The 23,753-nt window shown below is 41.6% G+C and overlaps 1 protein-coding gene and 1 pseudogene across 3 annotated transcripts in view; both read right to left on the reverse strand.

Moving 5' to 3' along the window:
* CDK6 (cyclin dependent kinase 6) overlaps window positions 1–23,753 on the reverse strand; it is a 246,300-nt gene that overhangs the window by 24,184 nt on the left and 198,363 nt on the right. The window lies entirely within an intron of this gene.
* Window positions 3,869–3,952, reverse strand: LOC122905671 (annotated as a pseudogene).

Here is a 23,753-nt window from a genome sequence, read left to right on the forward strand (position 1 = left end):
AAGCACAGAACTTGGCTTGCACAGAAACAACAGTGTCCTTTCTTTTCACACTCCTGTTTCCTTAGTATTAAGATATAAAATTACAAAACTACGTATAACCAGCATTCTGAGGTTTGGACAAACACAAATGACCCCTCTTTGTGTCGCATGTATCACGCGTATCTTGGATGGCTTGACGGATGGGCACGCTGGGTCAGCAGGCACAGAGGGAACCGAGGACACGCCTTTTATCTGAGGAGCTGGTGAGGCAGCTTTGTAAACATAGCAAGCCCCTCACCTTGCGTGAAGAAGGCTGGTACCCACAGGATCATGGAGCCCCTTACAAGAAACTGGCCATGGCTATTGGGACACAAACAAGGCAGGCTACCTCGAGTGGATTTGTTTCCAGGCAGAAGCACTAGCGCTCCTCTTTCCTGAGGTGGGTTCTGGGACCCCAGCCTGAAGCTCAGCTCTGGCAGGGCTCATGCCCTCACTGGTTTGCTTTGTGGCTCCCTTTTTGTTTTTCTCCCTTGGCAATATTGTAATATTTTTGCTAGCTCCACTATGCATTGAAGCAAATGCTTGCTATAGTTTATCTTACATTCGCTATGTTTTAGCAGAGGGCTTTCAGATCATGTAATCCACCATACTTCCAAAGCCTGAAGTCTTGCCTCTCTTGGCTGGACCTGACCACACACAATGAAATGTGAGTTTACATCCTTGAGTTAGAATTGGCTCATGAGTCTGACCTGCTTTCATGAGTGCAAGAAGCAGAAAGGTCTGAATCCTAACCACTTCTCTGTGACCTTCTGTGGGGAAATACTAGAAACTCCAAAGCAATAATTCACTGTATGGTTCAGAATGACTTTTGCCACATAGGAAGACCTGACATGGGACTGTGAGGTCTATTAATTGGGCTTGAGGATGGATATGGATTGGCTTGAGTTATATAGGACCACTACATCCTGACTGTATGCAGTTAACTCCACTAAAACAGTTGGGTGCAAAGACACGGTCACAAGGTAATGGCAATGAGTCACATGAAGGTGGAGGGCAAGTCTACCTAGAACTGGTACTCTTAGTGGACCAAAAGGTGGTCATGAATGTGATCAAATTCTTAGGACCATCCATTCAGTTTGGGGCTGAGAAAGTTTAAGTTTGTATGTGACACAAGATGCTATGTTCATTAGACACATGCAGAGTTGACAATGGATTTAGAGGAAAGATGAAAGCTTTCATCATGATTACCTCTTCGGGGTGCTATAGTGGAATCTCAAAATGTAAGAATAAGATTGTCTCAATTCTATGATATAATTTGTCTTTAAATAAGGCTCCGTGGTCAAAAGTCTTGGCTGTATCAGGTCTGTGACCTGGATGCATTAGGTACTGAGGACTGTATTTTCACTAAGGTTACTTTGCTATTTCTTCCTTCCTCAGATAAGCTGAGTTAAATACCCTTCAACTCACGTAATTTATGGCATATTTTAGGTGGACAATGATGGACATCTTTGACTATATTCTTTGGTTTAGTGGCAAGGGAGAGTTTAATTTTACTGCCTTGAATAATTTTATAATTGTAGGAATGATTCAGCTAAAACACACACATACATGAGTCAAACTTGGCTGCTTCTTTATTACCATGACATAGGGCTGAGCTGGAAGGAAATAGAAGGCTGAAGGACCAACATGGGGGAGAGCAAGACACAGAAAGACTGAAAGACAGCTGAACTAGAGATGGCCAGACAGAGACAATGTGAGGAGGTCCCAAATAACTCGGAACTCTGTTTTTTCCTACTGCCTAAACACCTACCTTTCCTGGAAATCTCAGGGCGTATTTATATGGGCCCTTCACGATGACTGAAGATATGAGGGAATATTTTACTCTGTATCATGAGACAGAGGCTCATAAAATGAAAAAGTCATACATTTTTCAGTCACTGCAGGGAGAGGAACCACTAAGCTATCCTAGAAGCCTCCTGTCCCAGGTGACATACTTACTAATTCTTTTAAACTAATTACTTAAAAATAAAATTAACAAAAGAGATATTCTACTGAAAGCAGTAAATCTGAAGCCTGGTTTTATATTTTTTAAAAAACACTTCTTTTTTATATACACATTTTGGGGGGGGGTTAACTAGCAAAATGGGAAAGATTATACCTACCAAGAACATCCCCAAATAAAAACTGTGCAATTATTTTATTGGATTAGTAGACTAAAAAATCCCTTTATTATACAGGGCATAACTGAAGGACAGTAACTTTTATGTATTTTACTATATCAAAAACTATAATTAATTAATTACTTCAGATGACTTCTTTCAGTAACTTAACCAAATGTTTGGGTAACGGTGCACAAACATTATCGGTAAAAGTCTTTTGTTCAATCTACATTTCATGGATCCATTTCTAATTTTATACATTTCCTTTCTCTTCACCTCAGCTATGATCCTCCTTTTCCCTCTGATTTTCTCCACACTCACTTCTTGGGATGATGAGCCTCTTTTGAATAAACCTCCTCCCATCTCTCATGGCCCTCAACTTCTTTTCTATTTCAAATTCCCACGTAAGCTATACTGGACCCTACTGGAAGACTTGGCCATTCTACTCTTTGAAGTCAATTTATTTGACAAGATAAATAATATTTTGGGGAAAATATCTGAAACTGAACATTGTTATGTTTTTATGAAAGAGAATTTTAGGTTATTTCCAAGTCTTTTCTTCAAATACCTTTCTTCACTATTATGCTTGATAATAGTTAATGCTGGTAAGATAAACTTTCTGCGAACAATAAATTTTAATTTATACATATAAGCAATTTTTTTTAACTAAAAGGGGATTATTGCAAAATACAATGACTAACTGTATTCATTTCAAACCAGAGCAAAGTCAATTTTCTTCTCATATGACCATAGGTGCTGCATGCCACAACAAAATGGTTCCTGGGGTTTTCTTTAGTAAGGATTTTTCCCAAAGCTTTTTTTTGAATTTCAGGCCTTAATGCACACCACTCCCATCCCCCCCACATGTTGATTTTTCCAGGTATTTGTCAATTGGGGAAAGGGCATAGGCTTTGGTGATGAACTGTCCTGGGTGTGAATTGCTACTCAGTCATTTCTCTCTGAATGACCTTAGGAAAGTCACTTAGCCTCTTTGAATCTTATTTGCTTTATCTGTAAAATGTCCAGGTTACAGGAGACCTACAGTAAGTGGCAACTAAACACACAAATACTTTCTCACACTAATACATGGTAGACATCTCTCTTGTTCCTGGCTACTGCTATACACAAATGACAACAAAATGTTTCACATAGTGAACAAGAAAGGAAAGGGACACTTGTCACCACACAGTGGATGCCCAAATCATAGTAAAGGCTAATAATTACTCCTCTGGGGTCACTATTCTCTACACCTGTTCCAACTCTTATACCTTTACCATCAGGAAAACAAAGAATGAATGTCAGGTTTTCAAATAAGGTTTGATTGACTTGGAATTGGCAAGATCATTTCTTCCTCTGTACGTAGTTTTAGCAACACTCACCGCATCTTTTTTAAGCGTGGAGTGATTTTTCCTGGGTCAAATGACAAAGAACACCAAGTTTCAGATCACATGCCTTTTTAAACAAACTAAAAGAACATGTAACTATCATTCATAAGCTCAATAAACAGTGGAAAACATTTAGAAGTAGGGTATGTTTTCTAGCAGATGAGACGTGTATGCTGATATGTCTGTTATGGGAAGGAAATGATTCATGCAGAAGGGAAGATGAAAGGTTTCGTTTAGTTACAGTACTTTCATTGTACTAAAAAGATGAGGAAGTCATGGATCACCTTATAGAACACCTCAGTAACCTGCATTTGACCTGCAGTTGTGCTGTAGCTGCTATCTTTCTTGATTAGCAGAGGAATTTTCAATTAGCAATAATCGTGCCTCGGATAAACCTCCTTGGCTACTATACTGCCACTGCGCAAAGCTGGCAGAGGGATTTTCCATGTCCATAACATGACCTTTGGAAATATACTGCTTACTATTTTACGCTTGCTCCTGTGTTCAGGTATAGAGAGAGCGGTTATCTGTTAAGTTAAAAATGTTAACTTATCACTTTACAATTACCACCTATTCAAATAACCAGATTAAGCAGAAAATCAATTAACTGATTTGCTTCGTAAACACTAATTGAGTGATCACCCACTAAGCACATAGGACTGCATTAGGTGCTGGGAGATAACCCTTCCCCCCAAATATATAGTAAATATAAATATTATATAATATATGGTCTTAATATAGAATATACATATATTTCAATTATACATTTTAATACAAATATATAAAAGATAAATTTATAATATCTATAAATATATATAATATTATAATTATTTTAGATATTATTTATCTAGTATATTTATTTATAGATATTATTTATCTAGTATATATATCTATAATTATTTAGATATTATATATTTAGATAAAATATTATAATTATTATAGATATTTATAATATCTATAAATATATATATAATATTATAATTATTATATATATATATATATAGCAAACTACCATAATGATCCTTGCTTCTGTGGGAGACATGAGATACAAATGTGGGATCTTGAAATAAAGAAGTTTATCTCATGTTACTTTGGGACACAAAAGCTCAAGGCAATCATTTAACCTTTACTAAAATGCTGGGAGGTAGTCTGACTGACTGCCTTTTATAGATGAGAAGTAAAGAAACTTAACCAAGGAAGCTCTGCTCAGTGAGTGGCAGAGTTGGTCTGCCTGACTCCAACGGACAGCAAACAGAAGCAGTGTTTTAGAAAGATTGATTATGGCAGAGGCTTCCTGAGTCACTCAGAGGGGTTGAAGACAGAGCCAGGGAGGCCAGTGGGGAGGTCAGAGAATGAATCAGAGAGATCACAAGGGCCTAAGTCAGAGGGAGAGAACAGATGGGAAAGGACGCAAAGACATATAAGGGAAGGTGATCTGAATCTGGTAAAAAACTCAACATGTCTTGGTGGGGGGAAGCAGCAGCATGGTTTTAAGCTTCCAGGCTGAATGAGAAAGGTGACGAGAGGGTAGTGTGGTTAGACCAGAAGATAACTGACTTAATTTTAAACATGTTCCTTTATAATAAAAAATAATGTATAGAATAGTGCTTTGAAATCCGAGAATGAAAAACATGCAAAAGATTAGTTAAGCATACCAAGATAAATACTGGTAACGTATGTGCACGCAAACACTTGGACGTGGATGCATGTGGTAGCACTATTCATAACAGCTCCAAAGTGGAAACAACCCAAAGGTCCGTCAGCTGACAATGGGATAACAGAACGTCCTATAGCCATACAATGGAGTGTCGTTCAGTCATAACCAGCAATGAAGCAGGGGTGCCAGTGACTCAGTAGGTTAAGCATCTGCCTTTGGCTCAGGGTATGATCCCAGGGTCCCAGGATCTACCCCACATGGCATCAGGATCCCTGCTCACAGGGGAGTCTGCGTCTCCCTTTTCCTCCGCCCCTCCCCCTGCTCATGCTCACACTTTCTCTAAGAAATAAATATAATCTTTAAACAAACAAAAAAGGAACGAAGCAGTACTATGACATGAACAACACTTGAAAACAGTAGGCTAAAGAAGCAGCTGGTCACAAAATACCATGTATTTACTGCACAATTCCATTCATACAGAAGGGGCAAAGCTAGGCAAGGAGATGAATGGAGTCGCCTAAGCCTGCGAGGCTTGGGGGGAATGAGATGTGCCTGTGCCTGTTAAAGGGAATAGAGTGTCTTGCTGGGTTGATGAAAACATTTCTAAACTTGACTGTGGTAACAGGTGCCCAACTCTGTGGATATACTGAACTAAAAACCACCGAATTTATACTGGTGAATTGTACAGTATATGCACTGTAAGTCAATAAAGTGGTTTAAAAAAACAGTTAAGAAAATGTATTTCGAAGCAACGGATTCAGAAGGATGGTAAAAAACTGCTTTAGGGGACACCTGGGTGGTTCAGTCAGTTAAACGTCTGCCTTCGGCTCAGGTCTTGATCCCAGAGTTCTGGGATAGAGCTCCCTGCTCAGCGGGGAGCCTGCTTCTCCCACTGCCTGTTGCTCCCTCCCTGCTTGTGCTCTCTCTTTGACAAATAAATAAAAATCTTAAAAAAAAAAAAAATCAAAAACTTCTCTAAGCCCAAATACATAAAAAAGGCTAAGTACATGGTGTTAGAATGCAGTGACGTTTATTTTACCATATATTCAGTCAAGCACCCATTTGGAGACATGTGCTCTGGAATTCCTGAGTAACCTACTAAGAAGATCTCAATTTCCCCCCAACACCTGACTCTATCAGATTAGAACTAATCTGATAAGCCAAAAATAATAAGCTAAAAAAGTCTCTGTATAAACAAGGGTTTTAACAGAACTATCTTCTGCTTTCCTCTGGATGGCAAGATTATGGGTGACTTGTTTGTCTTCTGCATTTTTCTATCATTCTTTCCTCAGCATCTTTATGAGCACTAAAAACTTTTATAATCAGAAGTAACATCCCCCCACCCCCGCTCTGTGACTTGCTAGATAGTACCACTCGTATGCCTTCTGTTCACCCCACCTCTGTATCCCCTAGTCGTATGCTAACTCACTTCTATTCCTCAGTTCCCTGTTGGTCTGTCCCACCAAACTGAAAGCTCTCTGTGGACAGGGCCAGCCCTTACTTGCTTCTGTATCCAGAGCACACGATTAACTGCCAACTCTGTTCAGGAGGGCACTCCTTTAATGAACAGGAATGGTTACTGTCACCACCCCCCTCCCCCAGAAGGCCTTCTCTCCCTTCTTCCCATCTACTTCCATCCCTCCCATCTCAAAATTTGCACCCTTGGCTCACCTGTGGGTAATTCAAGTGCGAGCCTATGTATTTGCGTAGATATGTACATACGAACAGATGCATACACATTTAGAGCCTAAACCGATTTGACTGATATTGTTGTATCCATTTATGCTTTAACTGATCTGTGGCACTAGACAGTACTGTCCTGCAAATAAGGGGTATTTAAAAAGGGGGGGGGGAGGCTGGTTGACAATTAGTCTCCTAAATCTAAAATCTCACCAAAACCATCAGAGAAGTAGCAAGAGGCACACAAGAGAGGAACTTTACCCTCAGGTGCTTTTAGATCGCCCAGGTATGGAGGTCAGGGATGGGCTTCTTGGAAGACAAAGAAAGAGAAGGGTTGAGAAGAAGGGTAGAAGGAGGCCAAACAGTGTGAGGGATTAAAGAGGGTGTGGAGGGGAGAGAGGTTCCAGAAGGAAACCAGCCCAGAAAGGAAGGGGTGCTGGTGGGAAAGAGCAGGGAGAAAAAAAATTTAAAGCCCAAGGCATACATGGCAAGGATGGGAGCAAAAAGAAGAATCTGAGATGAAGTTCTGTCCATGGAGACAGAGACTGACAGGAAAAAACCCTTACCAGGGAAGGGAGATGCTGCTGCCCTATCTGTCCACAGTAGGGGACTCGGAGTCTGGTCGTTTCCTTACAAATAAATAGCTGGATTAATTTTTCCTTGTTACCAGCTGTGAATAATTTATTTCTCCACAGAGGGCTCATATTTTACTGGGCTATGTGTGAGTAACTTCCTTGAGAGTGAGCGAGCACTAAGAGAGGCAGACAGGAAAACACTACCATTTTTTCAATTCAAAATTGAGAATTAAAATTAAACCAGACCTCACCAAACCACTGGAGACTCCTGAAACACTCACAAAACTTACAAATTAATATACTTACTGACTTAGTCAATTTTACAGATGACTCAAGAAGCCCAACTGGTCATTAAGATAAAAAAAAAAATATTTCTAACCACCTCAACAAGTATTATCTATTGTTTGCCAGAAATAATTATGCTCTTAAATACTTATTTAATTAAAGAATTGCCTTTCTGTTGTTGCAGTTATATCTTTTCTTGTCTCAGTCGACTTGGGCTGCCCTAACAAAAACCACAGGCTGGGTGGCTTAAACAACAGATATTTATTTCCTCTAGTTCTGGAGGCTGGATGTCTTGGATGAAGGTGCCAATAGGATTGGTGTCTGGTGAGGACTGTCTCTCTTTGCAGACGGCCAGTTGTTTGCTGTGTACTCACATGGTAGAGGGAGACCAAGCTTCCTTGGGTCTCTAATAAGGGCACTAATGTCATCATGGGGTTCTCATCCTCCTGACCTAAAGAACCCTAACTAATCCCAAATAACATCAAAGTTGGGGGATAGGGCTTCAACACTGAGTTTGATGGCTGTGGTGGTTAAGACACACTTTCCTCCTCATGTTACTAAATACAGTATCTTTCCAACCTTTAAAATTAGAAACAAATTAGCCACCTGGACTCAAGTTGACCCAAATGAATCAAGTCTTCTCTCTCTGAAAATGTTCTTGTCCAAGATGAGCAACAAACATGATCTATCTCATTCTGTGTCTGCGATCCAAGTGCTCATTTTATATACTTTCTGGTAAGTCCCCCCCCCCATTATATGTTTGGTACTCTCACAGTGCCTTCCTTATCTCTTGTTCTCTGTTCACACTGCTCAGGTGAGTGTTTTGTTTTTTTAAATTAACATATAATGTATTATTAGCCCCAGGGGTACAGGTCTGTGAATCGTCAGCTGAGTTCTTTTTATTTATTTAACGGAGAGAGAGAAGAGTACAAGCAGGGAGAACATCAGGGAGAGAGGGAGATGCAGACTCTTCACAGAGCAGGGAGCCTGACATGGCATTCAATTGCAGGACTCAGGGATCCTGACCTGAGCCGAAGGCAGACACCTAATCAACTGAGGCACCCAGGTGCCCTGCTCAGGGAAGTTAAGGCAGTAAAGAAATGTCCTACATCAAGTGTTTTCTACAGGCTGGGTTCCTCGTTGTATTATTACATTTTCATCCTCACTCTTACCCCAATATCAGACCAAGTACTACAAAACTTTGCATTTGAAAGAAAGTTTTAGCGAAGGGAAAAGAAATCTGAGTCAAACCTAAGAAGCAGGAACTCGCAAGGGTGAAGCATTTCTATCATCAGACCCCATCATAAAATCATCTGTCTACCATCCCTAACCCTTTCTTTATATTGTGCCTTCCTAGGAGGGAAAGAAAAGCTGTAACTGGAAGTTAGTTAGTCCATGAGTGAGAACCTTGGGACCCATGTTCCTTTCTGTACTTGGCCATTTGGGTAGGGCACCCAGGAAGAGGGTGACCAACCAGTGCAATCTGCCCATGATGGCCCTAGTGTTAGCACTGAAAATCCTGTATCCCAGGAACCTTCTCTGTTCTAGGCAGAAGGGGATTGTTGGCTACCCTCTACAGGAAACCCGGAACAAGAGGCTATAGAAAAAGAAATTAAAAAAGAGAGAGAGAGACAGAGAAATCTTTTATTTTATTTTATTTTATTTTATTTTATTTATTTGACAGAGATCACAAGTAGGCAGAGAGGCAGGCAGAGAGAAAGAGAGAGGAGGAAGCAGGCTCCCCGCTGAGCGGAGAGCTGGATGGGGGCTCAATCCCAGGACCCTGAGATCATGACCCGAGCTGAAGGCAAAGGCTTTAACCCACTGAGCCACCCAGGCGCCCCGAGACAGAGAAATCTTAAAAATAAATAAATAAATAAATAACCATCGTTATTTCTAAGGGCTGTTTTGAAAAATCAGATGAGCATCTTTCAAAACAGTATGAATGAAGGTGGTCCAGACAGGTTTCATTCTTTTTTTTTCCCTAACAACTTACTGCCATTATGTGATAAGGGACTAGATTATTGGTAAGCTCCCTCCTCATACCATAATTCAAGATGCTATGACTCTCTCTCAGCAAATGACTGTGTAAAAATATATACAGTTGACCCTTGAGCAACACAGGTTTGAACTACATGGGCTCACTTATATGTGGGCTTGTGTTTTAACAGTACTGTAAACATATTTTCTCTTGTGATTTTCTTAGTAACATTCTCTCTTTTCTACCTTCATTGGAAGGATACAGTATCTAACACATGTAATATACAAACATGTTTTGAGACCCATGTTGTCAATAAGGCTTTCCGTCAACAGCAGGCTATTAGTAAAGTTCAAGGGGAGCTAAAAGGTATACATCCATTTTCAACTGCTCTGGGGAGGGGTTTGTGCCCTCAATTAACCCTTGTGTTGTTCAAGGGTCAACTGTAGCCTAAGGAAAGAGCACCGCCAATTGACATGGAGAAACAGTTCTAAGGCAAGTGCATCTGCTACAGACAGCCACCAGGAGAAATGGGGCGGAGCTACTTATCAAAGACGTATCTTTGCCTTGTCCAATCTAATTCACCGGTAGCAAGAGGCTTCAAGCTGGGCTGAGAAAGGATTCTAAATGCTGCCTAGGTGTAGCAGAATACAGTGCTGAGATTAATCAGCAACACAAAGGGAAAACATAATCGCCACGCGGACTTAAGGGGATGCAAGCGAATCAAGTTTTCTCTCTCTGATGCACTGCCCTCCAAGGAATAAAAGTTAGCAAATGTAAAAGTCAGCCCATCTGATGACGACACACCCCAAGAACAAATATTACATATAATAGCAATACAAAAATGTGGCTTTCAAAGCCACTTCTTACATATATTCTAGGAATCCACCAGGCTTTGTCTATGACACAACATGTTCACCACGGAGAGTCTTACAAGCTCTACCGTGGGTATGCCTTTTAGTATATAATTCTGAGCACCTCTGTGCTCATGCACACATGCTTTCTCTTGCAAACACTTCAATATTGACATCAACCATCTGTCATCGAAATGACATAATCCAGGGCTGACGGTTTTAATGTTGATTCTGGGGGAAAATAATCACTAGAAATTTTCTCAAATAGAAGTGTCTGTTAGTTGAAGTGGCTTACTTAAAAAAAAAAAAAAAAAAGCAGTTTCGCTCAAAAAAGAACCAAAAGTATCAACTCAGAGAGTATTACAAATGATCCAAAAATATCCTCAAATTGGATTCAATCTTTGGTTAAAAATACTCCAAATAGCAGAAGACTGATTTTCTCATTTTTCCTTTAAAAAAAAAAAGAAAAGAAAGTCTTCTTAGCATACAAATATGGGTGCTGGCCCTGTAATGCCGTCCCCATGTGACACTAGTATTGAGAGAGTAGTGCCATGATCAGCAAAAGTTAGCGTTTATTGTCTCAGGATAACATTTTTCTGACCCAAAAGCCACCTTAATTTTTTTTTTTAAGATTTTTAAATGTATTTATTTGACAGAGAGAAATCACAAGTAGATGGAGAGGCAGGCAGAGAGAGAGTGGGAAGCAGGCTCCCTGCTGAGCAGAGAGCCTGATGCGGGGCTCGATCCCAGGACCCTGAGATCATGACCCCAGCCAAAGGCAGTGGCCCAACCCACCGAGCCACCCAGGCGCCGCCACCTTAATTTTTTTAAGGCTTATTTAGTACATTTATATTTTTAATGATGGGTGGGTACTTAAAAAAAAAAAAAATCACAGGCATTACCTCAATTCTTTTCTCTTTTTATAAACAAATGGATAAAATGGTATCTCTACAGATCTCCCCTCTTTTGCCAGACAAAGGAAGGCACCCTCCCTCAGAGCAGGATCTGAATCCGGGCTCCAGAGTCCTTGGTTTGAACCAGAACAAAGAGACAAGAAAGTGGCCAGCAGTCATAACAAAGCTGTGACTGAATATGATTCAAGCCTCTATGAAGACAAGAATCAAGGACATATTTTAAAAAAAATTATCTGCACACACATTTCTACCTACCCTTTTAGACAAGAGTTTTATCTTATGACAAGAAGCAATAATAATCTTTTTTTGTTTGTTTGTTTATGAATGGTACAGACAACTGGTATCTTGTATGAATATAATATTCCTATCTAGCCCATTTTGGGCAGAATCCAATAATGTGTGATAACTCAACAATTTAACACAGGAAGCAAAGCCCACAACATTCCTTAGAAATTTCACAGACTATCTGGACAGAACAGACCCATATGAATGGGACTGTTTCAGTGATATTTGAAGAATGCCATTTTTCAGGGTGGACACCCTGGGTTTGTGACGGATACAAATTCAGATATGAAAAAGAAAACACAATTAAATGATTCAGACTCTTGCGTTGTGTTTCCACAGACCTAATTTCTGCACGGGTCAAACAAAGGAAAGTTGGTGTTTGACAACTGTGGGTGACTCATCAGAGGAAGTTCTTACCATATGGATGTGCTTGCTTAAATAAAGCTGGTTAACAAAGCCAGCCTTTTTTCTCCCTGTGGGCCAGTGAGGGTTTCATTTTAGGAAATGGAAGTGTCAGTGTGGACAAACTGTCCTCAAGTATTTATAGCATAACGTGTAGTTTCCTTAAACTGTCTTTGAACAAAGAATATGTGAATGAAAAATAAGATTGACATTTCTCTCATTCTCTTGGGTTGTCTGAATTGCATTCTGTTTATAAAACCTTAGCACTTTGACTTGGGCATAATGGGACAGGAAAGTGGTACAGCTACACTGAGGTATGCGGTGCGTTTCCCAATACATTTTAAGAGCTCTTTATTCATTAAGGAAATCATGACTTTCCCTTCTTCATTACATACATACATTTTTCTCCAAGATGACCCAGTCCTTTTTAACTTCGAGGTATTTTAATTTTTTGATGAAGTTTTCAATTTTTATACAGTCAGGTATATTAATATTTTTCTTCCTGACTTAGAAAAAAGAAGATTTGTTTTATTTGAGGCAGGGGAGGGGAACAGGGAGAGGCAGAGAAAGTCTCACTCAGGCTCTGCGCTGCAGGACCCTGAGATCATGACTAGAGCTGAAACCAAGAGTCGGATGCTTAACTGTCTGTGCCACCCAGGAGCCCCCTCTGTGACTTCTTTTTTTTTTTAAAGATTTTATTTATTTACTTGACAGAGAGAGATCACAAGCAGGTAGAGAGGCAGGCAGAGAGAGAGAGAGGGAAGCAGGCTCCCCGCTGAGCAGAGAGCCTGATATGGAACTCGATCCCAGGACCCGGGATCATGACCCAAGCCAAAGGCAGCGGCTTAACCCACTGAGCCACCGAGGGGACCCTCTCTGTGACTTTATAATGCATTGAAAGTCTAGTCCATTCTAGGGTCAGAAGTATTTCCTACAGTTTCTTTATCCTTTTATGGTTTCATTTTTAACACTAAACTCTTTTAACTACCTCTTCATTTGCTCCTCCATAAGGAATAAAGACTCCAATGGGATTACCATTTCCCTCCCCCACCCCAAAAAGTTGACTAGTTACCCTATCTTATTTGTTAAACAAGCCATTCTGTCCTACAGGTTTTATGATTTTGATAAATCACATCACTTTCTAAATTGGGGTCTTTTGCTATGATTTCTTCTGCTGGTACTAGATTGCTTTTTAAAAAACCTATATATGTGTTTTTTAAAGATTTTATTTATTTGTGTGTGAGAGAGAGAGAGTATGAGAGGGGGGAGGGTCAGAGGGAGAGGGAGTAGGAAGCCTGATGTAGAACTCAATCCCAAGATCCTGACATTGTGACCTGAGCCAAAGGCAGATGCACAACCAACTAAGCCACCCAAGTGCCGCTAGATTGTTTTTATTATTATAGCTGCAATTTAGGGCTTCGGGATGGAAAACTTCCCTTCATATATATATTTTTTAATTCTTTGCTATTTTCACCAATTTAACTCTTCAAATGCATTTTAGAAAATCCCACTGGGATTCTTTTTTTTTTAAAGGTTTTATTTATTTATTTGACAGAGAGAAATCACAAGCAGGCAGAGAGGCAGGCAGAGAGAGAGGGAAGCAGGCTCCCTGCTGAGCAGAGAGCCCGATGCGGGACTCGATCCCAGGACTCCGAGATCATGACCTGAGCCGAAGGCAGTGGCTCAACCCACTGAGCCACCCAGGAGCCCCAATCCCATTGGGATTCTGATTGGAGTTGCAAACCCATGAGTTAATTTGGAGAGATCCAGTATCTTTTCAATATCCAATCTTCTTATTCAGGAAAATGTATCATCTGCCTATCATTTAACTATTCTCCACATCTATGCAGGTATTTTATCCCTCTCAAACTTAACAGTTTTCTCAATATAGGTCCCACACATTTGTTTACATTAGTCTACGTTTTAAAATTTTACTGGGCATGAAATGGAGCTGCTACCAACTGGAGAAACTGTCCCTCTGCTGTCTGAGGCCATAATCCTGACTGCTGTCCTGAGTCATGGATTATTTCAGATTTGAAGAATGGAAGATGAAGGAAAAGAGGGGCATGTTGGGGGGGTTATACTCAGTAGTATGAAGACTATAAGGCTCCCAGAAAGGCTAAAAAAGGTTAAAAAAAAAAAAAACAAAAAACCATGTAACCCAAAGCACTGGGGGTTGGTAAAAAAGAGAAATAATGTGCTAATAAGCAATCAGAGTGATGACTCATTGCATTGGATCATCCCTGGGAAACCACCTACTAAGCAGAATTAGCAGTTACAGTGTTATTTTTGGTGCAGGATTCATCACTACTTCCTCTTGGGGGAAAACAAAACTTATTAAATCCCAGCTCCCCAGAACACTTTCAAACGGTCATCCTGGCAGACGCTCCTGTCAGGTAACAAGGCTATTTCTAGAACAGGGTCGGGTTGTGCTACCAGTAGAGACTTCTTTAGAACAAGATAGCAGCACTTAGCCACGTGGAATGGAAAGGACTCTGGCTCCAATGCCGGCTCTGTAACTGATTAACGAATCAGGGAGTGCAGGCAGGGGGCCGCTTCACCTCCGCTCCTCTGGTAAAGGACAGATAATCAGGGCCTCTGACCCACTCTATATCCCAGACATGCCACAGAAATAATCAACTATGTGGATGCAGCAGTTAGAACGGCTGGGAGGTAAACTCGGCTTCTCGGCAGAGAATCAATCAAGGAGCAAACAGAATGAACTCTCACTCCAGAGTCATTCATTTTTGCTTAATACTGTGTTACCTACCCCCCCATCCGCACCCATCCATGGTTTCTCTTCTTTTTCTCACTGTGTCTAAATGTGCAAAGATTCAATGCTGTTGTTCAGGCCATATCTCTGGGCAAAATCTCTGAATTTAATTTACCTTTGATATTCTGCTGGGCTGTTCACAAAGGTCACTGGCTCAGAAAATTTAGAGATGATGCAGTCAGGAAAATCACAAATATGGGGGGAAATGTGTTTTCTTACCCAGTATCCAGAGCAGTAAAGCTAATTAATTAGTTAGACCATTTCCTCTCACCTTCAATAAGGTAGTAAATGAAATACACTCTCTCTTTCTGAACGCATTAATAAATTATTGTCAGAATGCATGTTTCCCCAATTAGCAGTGAGTCTGAACATTTTATTTCTTATGTTTATTTATCATTCGCAACACTTCTGAGAATTTCTACTTCTCAATTCTAACACAGTCATATGCATTTTGCTTGATGAAATGGGATAAGAACTATAGGTAGGACCTATTTTGCTAATGTTTACTGAAGCAACTCTGAAACAGTCATTACTAGCCTAATTTTATAGAGGAGGAAGCTGGGGCTGGGGAGAGTTTTGTACCTTAAACAGACACAGTCATGTATGTGGTAAGTGTAGGGGCTGGAATCAATATTGCTAATCATGATTGCCTATTGATACTATTTTATCATATATTCAGTGCAACCTACCGCAGCACATTACAAAAAATTACGTTACTGAACAAATATTAAAGTCAACCTTTGGCCTCAGCATGAAGTCTTTGTTTTACTTATGAAACAAATGAATTTTTTTTTTTAACATTTTTTTTTTTTAAAGATTTTTTATTTATTTATTTGAGAGAGAGAGACAGTGAGAGAGAGCATGAGCGAGGAGAAGGTCAGAGAGCGAAGCAGACTCCCCATGGAGCTGGGAGCCTGATGTGGGACTCGATCCCGGGACTCCAGGATCACGCCCTGAGCCGAAGGCAGTTGTCCAACCAACTGAGCCACCCAGGCGTCCCGAAACAAATGAATTTTTAAGAATGAGGAGGTTGGGGATGCCTGGGTGGCTCAGTTGGTTAAGCGGCTGCCTTCGGCTCAGGTCATGATCCCAGCGTCCTGGGATCGAGTCCCATATTGGGCTCCTTGCTTGGCAGGGAGCCTGCTTCTCCCTCTGCCTCTGCCTGCCACTCTGTCTGCCTGTGCCTGCTCTCTTGCTCTCTCTCTCTCTGACAAATAAATAAAATCTTAAAAAAAAAAAAAAAAAAAGAATGAGGAGGTTGAGGGCATATGACTCTTATGATCTGTTTGCACTGCACATTCTCTACTGGGGTACTGGGACAAGAGGTTTTAGGTCAGCCTTAGAAATGAAACATTTGGGGGACGCCTGGGTGGCTCAGTTGGTTGGACGACTGCCTTTGGCTCAGGTCATGATCCCAGAGCCCTGGGATCGAGTCCCGCACCAGGCTCCCAGCTCCACGGGGAGTCTGCTTCTCCCTCTGACCTTCTCCTCGCTCATGCTCTCTCTCACTGTCTCTCTCTCAAATAAATAAATAAAATCTTAAAAAAAAAAAAAAGAAATGAAACATTTGGTTAAAAAAAGCACTTTCAGGTTGTGTCAAATTTAGCGCCTATGAACACACACACCCCTTTGATTACTTTGGTTTCGCATGCTGAGAAGTCTAAAGGGCATTTACGTGTTCCTTTATGTGGTAACGGAATGGCTCTCCTTCAATTTACCTAAATATATCTTCAGTATGTCTCTGATGTCATTATTTTATTAGCATGAGTACTATTTCTTTTATAAATGATTAATTTCAAAAGGTAAACTGGTCCCTGAGAGAAGCCCCCAATACCAGGCAAGAGTCTGCAGGCTGGGCTTGGAGCCATGGAGCAACACGGCCACACGGATCCCACAGCCCTGTCACAGAACGTCCTACTGTGTCAGGTTTCACCAATCCCCTCACTTCAGGCTGAATTTCCCTGGTACCTCTCCCCACTTGTTTGGGAGTCTTGCTTTGCAAGGCGTGGGCTCTGACAGGTAGCAGGACAACCCACCCCGTGTGGCCCCTCCAGGCCAGCCAGGACTCCAGCCTTACTCTGTCGCCAGCCAGCTATGACCCAAGGGGATGACATGAATTCTGAGCCTCAGTTTGCTTAGTCTACTCCCTGAATGTCCCAGGGAACATCATTACATCCTAACTTACAATAAAAATGTCCACAAATGAAATTTTGTCACTAATGCCCGAAAATGTCTTTTGACCCCCAAAGTTAACCAGCTCTTAGATACCAATGATATGAAGAAAATGATGAACTTCTGTGTTTCAAGCAGAACTACCATATCTCATCAAATGGAAGATGCTACCAAATCGATCGCCAAGTTGCACACTGATCCCAAAAACATTCAAATATGAGAAAAATGAACATCTCAGAAACACTGAACTATGGTAGCATAGCTGATAAAATAGTTATTTTGTCACTCGAATGTAGTAAAATGTTCACGTGTCTGTGTTCCAGATTCTCTTCAATATAACTCCGGAACTTATGTTTTCTGTTTTTTTATAGAGCCACTTAATTTTCTGGTTCACCAAATACAGATATACTTAAGATTTTTTTTTCTTTTTATTTATTTATTTTTTAAAATATTTTCAATTTTTATTTATTTGACAGAGAGAGATCACAAGTAGGCAGAGAGGCAGGCAGAGAGAGAGGAGGAAGCAGGCTCCCCACTGAGCAGAGAGCCCGATGCGGGACTCGATCCCAGGACCCTGAGATCATGACCCGAGCCGAAGGCAGAGGCTTAACCCATTGAGCCACCCAGGCGCCCCTTCTTTTTAAAGTATTAAAAAAATTTGAATCTCTGGTGAAAACACATGGAAAGTCAACAGTCTAAAGTTCTTAAAATAAAACAGCAAATGAGGACGCTGACTGCTAAGCACTTCTCAGTTACAATATACATTTCATTTTCTTCTTCCCCTGCCCTTTTTAAAAAAAGATCTGTTTTTTTTTTTTTTTTTACAGAGAGAGAGAAAGAGCTAGGGAGAGGGGGCAGAGAAGGAGAGGGAGAGGGCATTCTAAGCAGGTTCCCCGCTGAGACAGAGCCTGATGTGGGGCTCGAACTCAGGACCCTGAGATGATGGCCTGAGCTGAAACCAAGAGTCTGGCATTTAACCAACTGAGCCACCAGGCACCCCACAATAAGCATTTCTTGATCACTGATCAATGGTAGCAACTTCACTGAGTATTTGTTATACAAAATTCAGTAAAGAGGATAATGGTATAAAATCTTAACACAATTAGGTGACCAGACCTCCAGCCGCCTTTGTATACTAGTGATCTGAGAAGCACGTTAGGAAGCTGATAAAAATAACTTCAGTTAAGCCCCAGTCATTCTCTTCCCTCAAGAGAAGCTTTCTTGCTCAGTATTACCAGAGAGCTGGGGTTTGGTACTTAAAGCTTTCCTCACTGGAAAATTGGGAGTCCGTGCCTGAACAACTACCATGCTAAGCCTCCTGCCTAGAGATCACACCGGACTGTGCAGGCTTACACTGCTTTGTACAATTTCCTTTGACTCCCCCCACCTTTTCTCTAATTATTTTTTTTGTTGTTGTTTCATTGTTATGGGTAGTGACAGTTTCTGGTTTCTTTCCTTTATCAACGGTTTCCTTTACCACAGCCTCTATTCCTTCTGCTGGAAGCCTGGCACAATTGGAAGCTGGAAGAAAAACCACAACTGAATAGGCTGGCACTTGCTTTAACAGTCATTTCCAACCACAGATTAATACTATTACTGGATCTGACTAACGGCTCTCACTCAGCCCAACTGTCATCACGGGAGAACATGAAAGTCAGTGAAGCCAAAAGGGAAAGTAGAAGCAAATCCACATCATGGTATAGTTCTACTGATTTCTCATCTTTTGGATGCCAGCGTAGCTCTATGAATATCTTCTTCTTGGTTCTCCTTTATGATCTGTATCACGTATGGATCAGGACGTAACAGCCTTCTGCTCCAACGAGCTGGAGGCTGAGGTCAGCTAGTCAGGGCTGCCTTGGGCACCAGCCTGCATGAGAGGGCAAACTGCTCAGCGGCCCACGGGGTACCTCTCTATCCTGCATCCTGCACTTTCCATCTCTGGAAACTGCACTGGGTGCTGGTGTTCAAGCATGTTAAGTTCAAGTGAAGGAAGCCCTCCTGGAGGTTCTGTGTTGACTGTAAAGCTGTTCAATGCTAGCTCATCATAATCAGGAACCTGTTTTTTTTTTTTTCTCCATCATCTACCTTGGTGTGGCAGACTCCAGCTCCAGGCAGGGTGACCGGGTTTTCCAACGGATACTAAGAGAGGACTATATGGTATATGACAGGGCATATGACTGGGTCAACAAAAATCAGATTCTATCCCACCTTGGAGCTTTTTGCATGAATAGAAATGCCATTATATGTGTAAAGCCTTTGAGAAACTGTCAGTGGTCCTCATCTTTTGGCCCTGACAGAATCTACTTGCACACAGAGAGAAGAGGACTTGAGCGCTATTATTTTCTGACAACTGTGAAGTCCTACTCTGGATGGTGTTTCACACACATTAATCCCAATCTTTCTCCTTAAAACTGTAGTGAAAGGCATGTGCTTTATATACCACTGGTGGGAAAATAGAGTAGAAGAATTTTTCTGGAGGGCAAACTGGTTCCATGCATCAGTTAGGTTTTTGTTTTTTACTTTTAAGATTTTTATTTATTTGATAGAGAAACAGAGAGAGAGAAAGTACCCACGAATGGCGGGGAGGCAGAGTGAGAAGTAAACTTCCTGCTGAGCAAGGGACCTGACGATGCGGGGCTCCACCCCAGGACCCTGGGATCGTGACTTGAGCCAAGCAGACAGTTAACCGATTGAGCCACCCGGGCACCCTATCAATTAGGTTTTTGAATATTCTTTACCTCACTATTCCACTTCCAGTAATTAGTCTTGAGCAAATAGTCATGGGAATGTGGAAAACATAAGTTACCAGAACAGACACCACAATCTTGCTAGCAAATTGCTAATAGCTATTTACTACATGCTCACTGTGTGTTGGGGAGAATTTAAATACACATAAATAAGATCAGGATATATTTTTATATGAGATAAGCAGGTTACAAAAAAGCATGAGCTCACTTTTTGAAGAAAACTGAAACATTATAATGCATAGGAGAACAGTCAAAAAATATTTGTTAAACCATTAATAATGATAATCTTTGGGTCAGCGGTTTATGGTTTATTTTTCTTTCTTCTACTTTCTTCTTACCTTCCTAAAAAAGAAAGTATTTTGTGGAGAGCTATTTTGAAATTATGTAAATCTTCTGATCTGTATCAAATGTTCACTCAGAGTCTTAGCATTCACTGATGAATGCTGATTCCTATCACTTCCTTCTGTATTTATTAGTTAGCATTCCACTATTAAGAAAGTTTTTTCTTCCCTTTTGTTTATCTATTTGCATCAGTATGGACTCATGGATTTTGTTTTATTCAATAAAAGAATTCATTATTTTAATGGGTCATAATCCATTGTAATAATCATGCATTTTTATGCTCAAAAGGTCTCAGATTTGTCCAGGGGTCTCTTCAAGCCAACTTCTGTATTATATTTATTTATTTATTTGAGAGCAAGCAAGAGAGCAGGGGAAGAGGCAGAGGAGCAAGGAGAGGGACAGGCAGACTCCGTGCTCAGCAGAGAGCCTGAGTGGGGTTCGGTCTCTTGGCCTTGAGACCACAAGCCCCATGACCTGAGCCGAAATCAAGAGTCAGATGCTCAACTGACCGAGCCACCCAGGTGCCCTCCATTGTCGTTATTATTTTGAAAACATTTTCTTACCTTCTAGTACAGCAAGATGCTCTAGGCTTCTCTTACATTCTTTACTCATATTTAAAAAACTGTTATACAACAATGTATTACTTTTGTTAAATGAAAGCATATGTATTATTTAAAACTAAAACTTACATAGGATGTAAGATTATTTAAAAAGTCAAGGAATGCCTGGGTGGCTCAGTCTGTTAAGTGTCTGCCTTTGGCTCAGAACATGATCTGGGGTCCTGGGATTAAGCCGCTCATTGAGCTCCGTGCCACTGGGGAGCCTGGTTGAGGATTCTGTCCCTTTCTCTCTGTTCCTAAGGCTGCTCGTGTTCTCTCTCTCTCTCAAATAAATAAATCTTAAAACAAAACAAAACAAATGGGGCTCCTCTCTGAGTTCTAGCTGAGATGGGAGAGGGGAGCATCTGCCTTACAAACCAGTCTAAAAGGCAATTATATCCAGTGAGATCCTTAAATGCCTAAATCATGGCTCTTTTCTTGATTGAAAACAGTGAGGCAGCCACACAACCCCAGATATGAAAGGAAACAGTTAAAGTACATTCTGTTCAATGAACTTCTCATAGCCAAATGTCTCTTCGTCACCACCCCCCCCACACCCCGCCTCAGAAAACTGCATTGAAGAAACAGTGAGCCAAAATCATTTTCATCTGTGATTGCGTTTCTTCCTGCTGACTGTTTGGAGTTTCCCTATGAGCCGGCATGAGGCACTGCTTCCTGGGGCTCAGAACAAGTCTCCCATGAAGGCTGACAGGCCTCGAGGACTGAACTCTGGATTCTGTGAGGCACCAAGGAAAATAAAACCGGGCCTCCCCTCCCCCATCCTCCCTTTCAAGGAGTGAGTAGACCTCTCACGGAAGACAGCCCTGCCTGGTTTCTCTCACCTTATTAGATGGGTTTACTGCAACTCATGGTATGCTATGTACATGCTCTGCCAGACGCCAGGATCAGTTTTAGCCTTTGTGGTGACTCTGGTGGGGCGGAGGGGACACAGGGAGCCCTGTGACATATTAGTCATTACTTCAGTATTGAGTCATTTGGCCATACCACCCAGTCAGCTGTGACCTAAGTTCATGCTTTGTGCCCTAGGTGTGAGGTTCTGCCTAGAATCCCCGCACTCCAGGTCCTACCCGGGCTTTTTGACTGACTTCTCCCCATGTCCGATGTTACTTTTGACAAGAAGCCACCACTTATCCTGTTCTAGAAAAATGATACACCAAGGTCCTTTAATAACACGAACCATAGTAACAGTGGCTTAAGTTTTCCACCATAGATGCAAAGAAGGACCGAAAGCTCAGTGCTTATACGTACTCTTTCATTTGACCTCAGATCAACCTGAGGTGGGAAGTCTACATTAATACCCTCATTTTATAGCTGAGGAAATGAAGGTTGAGAGATTATGGTTAACAATGAGTCAGTGTCACCCAACCAAGTAGTGGCAGAGACAGAACCCAATGCTCCAAAGCCCATTCTTGCGATGCTGTCATGATACCGTGTCCTTCAGAGATGACTATGAAGCACTTAGTGGACATGAGTCTCTGCCTGAAGAAAAAGTCTGTTTTTTTTTTTAAAAGAGAAAAATGAGTGAATGGAAACCACCCTGGTGAGCCTGTTGAGACCAAGTCATGGTCTTCAGTTGAAGCTAAGAAGAGAGGAGATCCTGAGGCACTACGAGTCTGCGGGGAACTTGGGGCTGGTTGGCCACCCTAGCCTTCAGTAGCCCATCTGCTCCTTCTGCACATTTGTGGAACTGGGACGAACTCCTCACTGTGTTGAGCACAGGGACTACGTGGTCCCTGACCTCATGGGGCTGGCAGTTCAGGGAGGGAGAAAGGAAAAGAATCGTTATGCAAACAGTGAGTGCTGTGAAGAAAGTTAAGAGGCTTCTGGTGACGAAGAACAGAGCAGCGAGGAATGGCCACCTGAGGAGCTGCCATTTAACCTGGAGGATGACTCCAAAGAGGCAGAGCTGATGAGGTCTATTCGCGTCCCTTTCATCTGCAGTGGTAACTGGAGTTCTCAAGTGCTTTTCACGAATGCCTTCCTTGGGTTCTGTCAAGCAGGTCAACCACTACTTTACAGTCCATGTGCTTTATCACCAGTGCTTTCTCCACAGTTCAAAACATCCCACATAAGATACAACTGAGGTGGGGTGCCTGGGTGGCTCAGTGGGTTAAAGCCTCTGCTTTCGGCTCAAGTCATGATCCCAGGGTTCTGGGATCGAGTCCCACATAGGGCTCTCTGCTCAGCAGGGAGCCTGCTTCCTCCTCTCTGCCTGCCTCTCTGCCTACTTGTGATCTCTGTCTGTCAAATAAATAAATAAAATCTTAAAAAAAAAAAAAGATAGAACCGAGGTTTTACCATTCAGCCTAGGACTGTCCTCATTTTTTTTTTTTAAATACAGAAAATCACTTCAGAAGCAGGGGTAAGAGAGAAGCTCTTTGTGCTTTGCAGAGTTCATCCAAGTGTACCATTTGTTTCTTCCCTGCGGAATGGTCATATCAGTTCTAGGAAAGATGATGAAAGAAAAGAAATGGCTCCGGAGGGTCCTAAGAAAACAAGGCCAAGTGTGCTATTCACGTGGGCCCTGAGGGGGACAGAAGAAGGCAGAAAAGCAGGGAGAGGGGGGCAGTTTTTTGGCCATCAGTGCTGGCTGTGCAGTGGTCAGATGCGGCACTCAGAACCCAGAGGCTTTTTCAGTCAGAACTGCTGAGTCCTGACGCAGCTTCTTCCGATTTCTTAAAGCGGTCATTTTATCATCTCACAAGTGGAGATTCTAGAGAGTCTGCTGAAGGCAACAGCACTGAAGACACAGGGTCCTTCTTTACTAGAATCTGGCTGTTATTTTCTCTGGGAGAAGGGACGCTCCCTACAGATAGGGGAACACCTCACCTGACCAGAAGCCATTCCTAAGAAGGGAGTATTTTTTGATGTTTACAGAATTCAAATCACGATTATTTCCTTGTATTCCAAGTCTGTAATAAAAATGGTCACGCGGTTTTTCGTGAA

The sequence above is a fragment of the Neovison vison genome, chromosome 4 (genome assembly GCF_020171115.1).
Source record: "Neovison vison isolate M4711 chromosome 4, ASM_NN_V1, whole genome shotgun sequence".
Classification (NCBI taxonomy): domain Eukaryota; kingdom Metazoa; phylum Chordata; class Mammalia; order Carnivora; family Mustelidae; genus Neogale; species Neogale vison.